The following is an 8,016-nucleotide window of genomic DNA, read 5'->3' as shown; positions in this document are numbered from 1 at the left end:
GAATCGAGGTCCATGGTGCCAGCCCCACCTAGCTCACAGATTTGTGGATGCTTTATGCGAGCCCATGGGTTGGAAAGTGCTTTGCACACATCTTACGGATGTGGTTGGTACCATCGGTGATCTTGTTCCCTCTGGGATGCTGGTGAGGGCAGACCTGTGCCTCGGGTGTCCAACTCATCCTGGTTCATCCACAGCTTTCCTGGTTTTAGCACTGAAAGTCTGACATCCTGCGAAACCCCTCAGTCCTGGGCAAACCAGGACAGTTGGTCACCCTGTCAGTATCCCCTAGTGCATTCCACTGTGTCAGCCATACTCAGCTGTTCTGGCCTTATGAAAGGCACTCCACTCCCAACCTCCCAGGAGCTAAGGTGTCACCTACCTGGCCCTGGTCTCCTTCTAACTTCACTGACCAGCAACTGGCCCTGCTCTGACTCCTAGCTCATCCATATCTCTTGGGCTTCGATGGTCAGCCTGACCCACAACTCAGAGTCCCTCTGGGCACGTCTTTATTAAATCCCATCTGCCCATTTGTTCGCTTAATGACTCGCTGGGTAAATATTCATCAGGCCCCACTGGGTGCCAGCGCTGACCAGCTGAGCCACACCAGCCCTGCCTTCCTAGCGCTTACCTTCTGGGGGGCTTTCCCTCTCCTGATTCCTTAACTTGGATCAGGAAGATGTCCTCCATCAACCGCTGCCTAGATCCGACAAAGCTCCTGGTTCATCCGCTTGGCAGGTGTTGAGTGCCTGCTGTGGTCTGGGTTAGGTACTGGGAACCATGAATGATCAACGACCCTTCTTCTGACTCCTGTTGAGGGGCTCGGGGTCTCCTCACTGTCCTGTGTCCCAGCCAGCTCATTCCCACCCCTCGCCTTCTCCTCCTTACCAGTATTATCTGTCTAGCTTGTGCGAAGTCCAAGTTCTGCCCTGACCTGGGCCCCAACCGTTCTGCAAAACCCTTGTTCATTATCGCTGTGTCATCTGGAGCACAGCGCAGCCGAGACCACGTCCTGCGTGGGTATTTCTCGAGTTCCCCTGGGCATCCCTCCCCGACTGGTAACCTCTTCCGGGGCAGGGCCCAGAGGGCGTGTACACGTCCCTCCCCCTCAGAACTTCAGGAGAAATCCTGTCTGGATAATCTGTTGGCTTCACCAGGCAGGCAGGGCAGCACCCAGAGACACTTGCAGTCCCACCAGTGATTATTGCGGTCCTGAGGGGTCAGTAAATAGACGCTCGTTCCCTGTTAGGATTTGGAATCTGCCCAAAGATAGAGGCAGGGGTAGGACAGGTGCAGAGTGTGACTTCGGAGCTGCCCTGGGGACTCCCTCGTCCTCCATTCTCAGGCCATATAGCCACAGGCCTGAGTGAAAACATGCCGAAAATGCAAAAACGCACACACCTCGCCAGCAGGTTTAAAGGAGGAGCTTACGAGAGGGAGCCACCTGAGCCTGACAGCTTCTCCCAGCCCACCAGACACCCGGTTACTGAGGAGCAGAGAGGGGCACAGAGGTTGACGTTGATGGCGAAACCTTCCCGAGGAAGCATGACATCTGGGGGTGAGGGAGGAAATGAGGCGCTCCTCCAAGCAGGATGCTCTAAGTTCTAGAAGTTTAGGGCTGGTGAGGGAGAAGAAAGCTGCCTAGCCAGGAGTGCGTCCACCCTGCTTTGGCCCGTAGCGATCCCGCTTAGGCTGGCGGCTGATGCACTGCGGTCAGTTACCGCAGGTCCCGTCACTGAGCAGGTCCCATCGCCTCTGGCCGCCAGGTCTGACGATGCAAGATAGTGAAGTCATTGGATTTTCACACCTGCCCTTGTCCTTCGCGTCACCTGGTCACTGCATCTCTATGTGACAAGTGGACAGTTTGCGTTTCGGTCTCCGGCATCGTCCAGCGTGGTAGAGCGCCTCAAATCCTTTGTTCATTTACTCCGCGTAACTGTCCTACGCTTGCCTGGACCAGAATCCTTCCGAAGTGTCAGAGGTACTGTCAAAACACAGCCCTCCCTCCCCTCATAGTGCTTAAAGTCAAGGATATTTTCAGAGAGTGAGACCCCAGAAGCTCTTTTTGTGTTTCCCTTGTCATTGAGAATTTCCCAGAATGCCCTTCTGCTGCTCCACCCCGGCTAGCAGGGCGGATGGAGCCGGGACGACTTCCTCTGTGGTGCTGGCTTCTCCAGTTTCCGGGGCCGAGCTCAGAACCCTAGCACCTTAGCAACGGCGGTTGTGCTTGACCACGCAACTTCCCCGCACCTTGGGTTAAAGGAGCGTTTTCGTGGTTGCTGCTTTGTCCTCAGGCCTGTGCCAAAACTCCAGTTAGCTGGGCACTGCAGCAAATTAAAATTCTAATTAGCTGGGCACTGTAGCTAATTAGAATTCTAGTTACCTGGACACTGTCGCTAGCTGGGACTGGGTTTGAGAGGCTTCGATAGTGCGTTTGAGCAGCCACAGGAGTGTTTGACATGACCAGCTGCTACTCCTCCCTCTCTTTATGCTGGGCTCTTGGGGTAACACCAGGAACTTCACCTGTGTGACCACCTCTCCAAGGTGACTGGGCCTCCGTCTGCAGCCAGCCCCGATGACCCCTGGGGCAGAGCCCTGCCCTCTCGCTGTCCCCAAGCCAGCTCGCCTTCCTGCTTCCTGGGCTGACTTGTGGGTCCCGTCCACTGGCAATGAGCTTGCTTTCTGGGGTGCTGATCCGCCTCCTATTCTCGGGGTCCGTTTCAGAGACTTGCTGTTTGCCAGGTGGACGAACCAGCGTTCCAAGTAGCTGTGCACATAAAGGGACTCTTGCTTCTCCTCCGTCCCCCATACCTCCTTAAATATTCCCGCTAAGGTCCGATGTTACTCGTGTGCACTCAGGTGAAAATCATGCCGGGGAACCGGATCTAAGGACCCCCGCTTTGCAGGGTTGCCTTCATTAACAACCCAAATATATGCGGTACCTTAATTACCCCGCTTTAGAGATGAAGTAATCTAGGCACAGGTCAGTTAAGGAATTTGCTCCAGACCATAAAGGCCACAAAGCCAGGAAGTGAAAGAGGCAAGATTCAACCAAAGTGTCCAGCTAGGGCCCAGCTGGAGCCCACAGTTGCCACTCTCCTGTCCCTTCCACAGTCAGCTCTGCAGCGCCACTTGTGGCTTGGCAGAGTCTAAAATGAGGGATAAATAACAAAGGGACCATGTCCCAAAGGCATCAGGCACATCCCTCTGTACGGGTCCCAGCCCTGGTGGGGAGCTCCTCACGGCTGCTCCCTGGGCTGGGCCCTCGTACAGTGGGAGGGTCTTAGGGTAGCTCTGCCAGCTCCAGCCAGAGGCTCGGGTGTGGGTGAGTTCTGCACAGGTGTCCCTGACAGCAAGTTCTCTCCCAGGGCTGTAGGTTTTCTCCTGGTCTTGGCCGTAACATATTAAAGATAACAGAGGTCATAGAAGCATTCAGCGCTCACCGTGAGGTAGGAAGGTATGGTCACCATCCCTCGGGGTGGCATCTGAGGTTCAGAGAGGTCTGTGTTTAGTGCTCAGTGACTGTTTATTAATGGAAAAACTAAACTTTGTATTGTTTGCACTTACCACTTTCCTACCTCCGACCCAGACGGTCATATAGTTACAGGACTATTTGAATTGCAGATGTTAGAAGCACACTGGAACCGACTCATGAAAAGAGAAATGAATAGCTCCCTGTAACTGAAATGATCAGAGGTAGGGCCAGCTTCAGGCAGAGCTGCATCCAGGGGCTGAAATAATGTCCTCCCTCAACTCCCCTTTCATCTGCTTGTGCTTTATCCTTTCTGGTGGCAAATGACTCCTAATAAGTGTAAGCAACATTTACCTTTCTAGGATTCCAGTGTAGAGAGTCCTTTATTCTCAGCATTTACAGCAGAAATTCCAGAACTGACTCTCATTGGCTTAACTTTAATCATGTGACAGCTCTGAGCCAGTCATTTGATCCAATAGCATGGGTTGCGTTCATTGGCCAGGTCCAGGTCATGTGCCCTTCCCTGGAGAAAAGGTTGGGGTTGTGCACCCCCACAGGCTGAAAGTAGGCTATTTCCCAAAGGAACCAAAGCTAGGACACAGACGCAGGAGCTGTTCCCAACAGAATGTGATGCTGGACTCTTTCAGCAAGTGTGAGTTAGTGCCCCTGGCTAGGTGCTATAGGGTTCAAAGGCAAACCTCAGATGTCAACCCTGTCAGGTAATGATATTTCGTAGATTTTTTTGAGCACCTACTGTGTATGGGCCAGGTCCTGTTCCAGATCCCTGTGGAGGAGCTCAGTTTTCTATTAATTGTTCATTCTTGCTCACCTTTCCCTTCCTTCTCTTTATTCAAGGACCAGCTAAACAGTTGCCACCTCCCAGGTCCTTCACAGTCTCCTGGTCATAAGTAATTAGGAGCCTTCCTTTCTCTCTTTCCCATCCCTCTGTTTATGCTTCTTTTTTCACACCTGTTCCAGGTGGCTTGTAGGAAGACCCCTGGATCTGCTTATCGGCTTCCTGAGTATGGGGCTCAGGCGGGGTTGATTTGAGCACCCCCACCCCAGTGTGCCTGCTCCCATGTGGGCCAGCCTAAAAGCATCCTGTGGTGTACCCATCGCCAGCCTCTTGCTGCATCCCTGATAATTGCTAGGCGCCCCGAGGTCAGCGGCAGCAGCTGGTGCTTTGGTCACTCCAGACGGCATCTGGCTTCTCTCAACCTTCCCATCAGGAGTCAGATTTTCCAGCTGCATCTGGAGCTTGGCCATCACCCTGGAAATCACTGGTTGATTCCCTGGAGATGCCCTGGACCCACACCCAGCAGATGCTGCCTTCTCCCAGTAGGGCAGGGAATGTGCAGCCCCAAAAGGTAAGAATTTAGCAACGGGGCACAGTCGGCTTGCCTCTGTACCTGGGGTTGCTTCAGGCATAGGTCTGCCTCCCCATTTCACTTGGTATCAGCCTCGTGAGCAGCTACACTGAGACAAGTACCCGAACCCAGGACTCTGATTGTGGGGACATGGGAGACTGTGTAGCAAGTACTCAGGGCCATAGAGCCAGGCGTGCAGATTGTTCTAAGCTACTTAGTCCTTTTGAGCTGCAGTTTCTTCATCCGTAAGTTGGGATGCTGTCCCTATGTAGTAGGGGTTTTGTGGAGATTAAATGAGATGATCTATGTACAGTTCTTAGCATGCTGCTTAGTAGACATCACTTATATGAGTTTTATATGAACAGGGTGCTGGAGTGGTAAGAGGCTCACCAGAGAGATGCCCAAGTTGGAAAAATCCAGGTTAATGATCAGTAGCAGATAAAGTCCTTGGGGCCAGGTAAGGTCTTGTTGGGGAGAAGTTTTGAGGGGGTAGCATCTGCTAGGGCTCTGCCGTCCTATCAGACAGGTGTCTGGCTGCAGTATGTCAGACATATGAGGCAAGGGAAGCCCACACCAGGGCTGTCGGCCATGCTGCTTAATCTCCCTAAGCCTCGGATTCCTCATCCTGTAAAACGGAAATGACTGAACCCACCCAGCAAGGAGTGGTATACAGTAGGTGCTTAATTAGTGGAACTGCTGCTTTGTCAATAAGGCATCTTAAACAGATGGCGTATGATAAAATGATGTGTATTAAGCACTAGGTCCGCATTGGCATTGGCAGTACAGGAAGTGCCTACCTGTGAGGTGAGCAGGGTGTGCTTGAGAGTATGTGTCCACCAGGCAGTTTTCTGCCTCTTGGGGTGTCGAGTCTTGGCCTTGACTGAGCTTTGTTCTTTGTGGCTAATGGTTAGGATCCAGAGAGTGTGCTGAGTACCATGTGGACTCAGAGGGAGCGTGTGGCTTTGGGGAAGTCTTAGGGCTTGATCACCTTCACAGCCTCAGAATGCCTGGTTCTGTGGCATGGGCTGACCCTTTGTTCAGCCTGGCCGTCCCCCAGGGAGGGTCCTGCCTCCCGTTGCAGCGTTCCTAGCCAGGAAAGCTCCAGTCGAAGGAGGGCTGGTTTTAAGGACACAACAGTCAACCTCAAAAAGTCCAAGGCCAGCCACATGGGGTGTGGACACAGATGCTGGGAGCCTGGGCACCTTCATCCTGTTTCTGCCCAAGGATTCCCCCTAGCCGCCTCCTCTGCCAGTGGCACCCTGGCCTTGCATATAACTTTTCAATCTCCTAAATGCTTGGGAGAGAGACTCTGATTGGTCATTGCCTAACCAATGGTTTGGTAGACCTGGATCAGGTGACCATCCTGGTCCAATCAGCTGCATCTGTAAGGGTGGGCAGGGTACCTGGAGTATGGATGGAGCTGCCGCTTTCCAAGGACTGTGGGAAAGTAGTAAACTTAGTGAATTTGAGACAAATTGACTCATACTGTCCAGTACAGATGTTCCTCCCGAGCATGAATATCTTCAGGATTTGGAACTCACTTCCTCCCTGGTAATCCCTACACATTTTGATTGTTTTAAGTATTCACTCACGTTTATATTGAGCCAAAAATCGATCTCACTGTAGTGTCCACCTGTTGGCCTGTGTCGTACCATTTGAGGATCTCACACGCTAAATCTGCTTCCTGGACTTAACAACTCCTCTGCGATGAGAAGTCAGCTACAGTGGTGCACACAAACCCAGCTTTGTCTCTCCAGGTGTCTTTCCTCAAAGAGGATTCATCAGGAGCCTGCCCCTGGGGAGCAGGCAGGGAGAGAAGGAGCTGGAAACTCCTGGGCCAGGCTAGGGCTGTGGAATTAGGATCCCATTCCCCTTTTCTGCAGCCTGCCCTGCACTACCCACCCCTGTGCTGACAGCTCTTAGGCCAAAAGGAACCCAAAGACATTCACTGACAAGTTCAGATACTTCTTTCGAGTCCATAAGCAGCATCCATGGCCAAATAAACAGCACTCGCCTCTTGGCAAGAGGGTCCTGAAAACATTTGCATGCAACCAAGAGATTTCAGAAAGAGGAGGTGGGGGAAAAACAATGCATTACATGCCGACCAGTCGGAAAAGGACATTGAATTTCTCTGGCTGGAAATGTTTAACTTGAGTCAGCCGCCTACCTTCCAGGGCTGGCCATCCTTGGTTAGGGGTCTAGATTCCACCCCCCACCCACTTCCCCCAAATTAGCTTTTTGCAGGTGTGCATGCAGAGAAAATGATAATTTAGGAAACTTATTGTTCTCTTCAGAGATCAGGAGCAGGACTGATTTCCTGGGCAGCAGGCTTACCCTGGCCTAATCTTCATGATTACTGGAGGAGCTTTGAAAACCCTTTGGCCCTGCCTGTGGTCTTCGCTGAAGTCCGTTATGTCTGCTCACCTGCTATTCCCTTGTCCTCTGGCCTCGTGGGTTTGAGCTGCGTTGTCCAGGTCCTCATAGCTGAAGAATAACCCGAACTTGCATTACTTTTTTGTTCTTCTCATTTTTTGATTCCTGGAATGTCTACAGCTATGTGCCATCTACCGCTGGAGATGCAGTGACCTCACTGGCCTGGCTGGTGATCAGCCAGCAGTTCCAGAGGGACATGGCAGCAAGCCCACAGGACACAGGGCCTTTTCTTGTTGCAAAGCGAACACCTGCTCGTGGTTAGGACACATCTTTAGTTGGCTCATTTTCTGCTGCTTTGCCCAACCACGGAAGCTGTTTTTAAGCATCTACCAACTGTGTGTGGGGATGTATTTTGTTTCAAATCACCCGCCCGCCGGTCCTCTATGTCCCTGTAACATGGACCTGTTTTCATAGCTATTCTCCTTCTCCCTCAAGCAGCTGCGAGTGATCCGTAGTATTTCGGATGTGTCAGAAAAGAGGGCTCAGCCTAAGGCCTGACGTTCCAGGTTTGAAGTTTGTGGAGTGGGGAGAAGAGAAAGGAAAGATCTAGAAGTTCAGCTCTGGAGAGTAGGGCAAGAGGAGGCCAATTGAGGAAAATAAAATATATAGACCAACAGAAAGCCTTTGGCCTGCTCTGAACCATTCCCGTTCCTTAATTCAAGCTGGACATGTCGATGCTGTAGCAGCTCAACTCAGAACCTGCTATTCTTCTGTTGGTGTCATTTTCTCCTGGTTGTGTGTGGGGTG

Source organism: Pteropus alecto, unplaced genomic scaffold (assembly GCF_000325575.1).
Source record: "Pteropus alecto unplaced genomic scaffold, ASM32557v1 scaffold125, whole genome shotgun sequence".
Taxonomy (NCBI): Eukaryota; Metazoa; Chordata; class Mammalia; order Chiroptera; family Pteropodidae; genus Pteropus; species Pteropus alecto.
The sequence above is the reverse complement of the archived record's forward strand: the minus strand, read 5'-3'. Positions refer to the sequence as shown.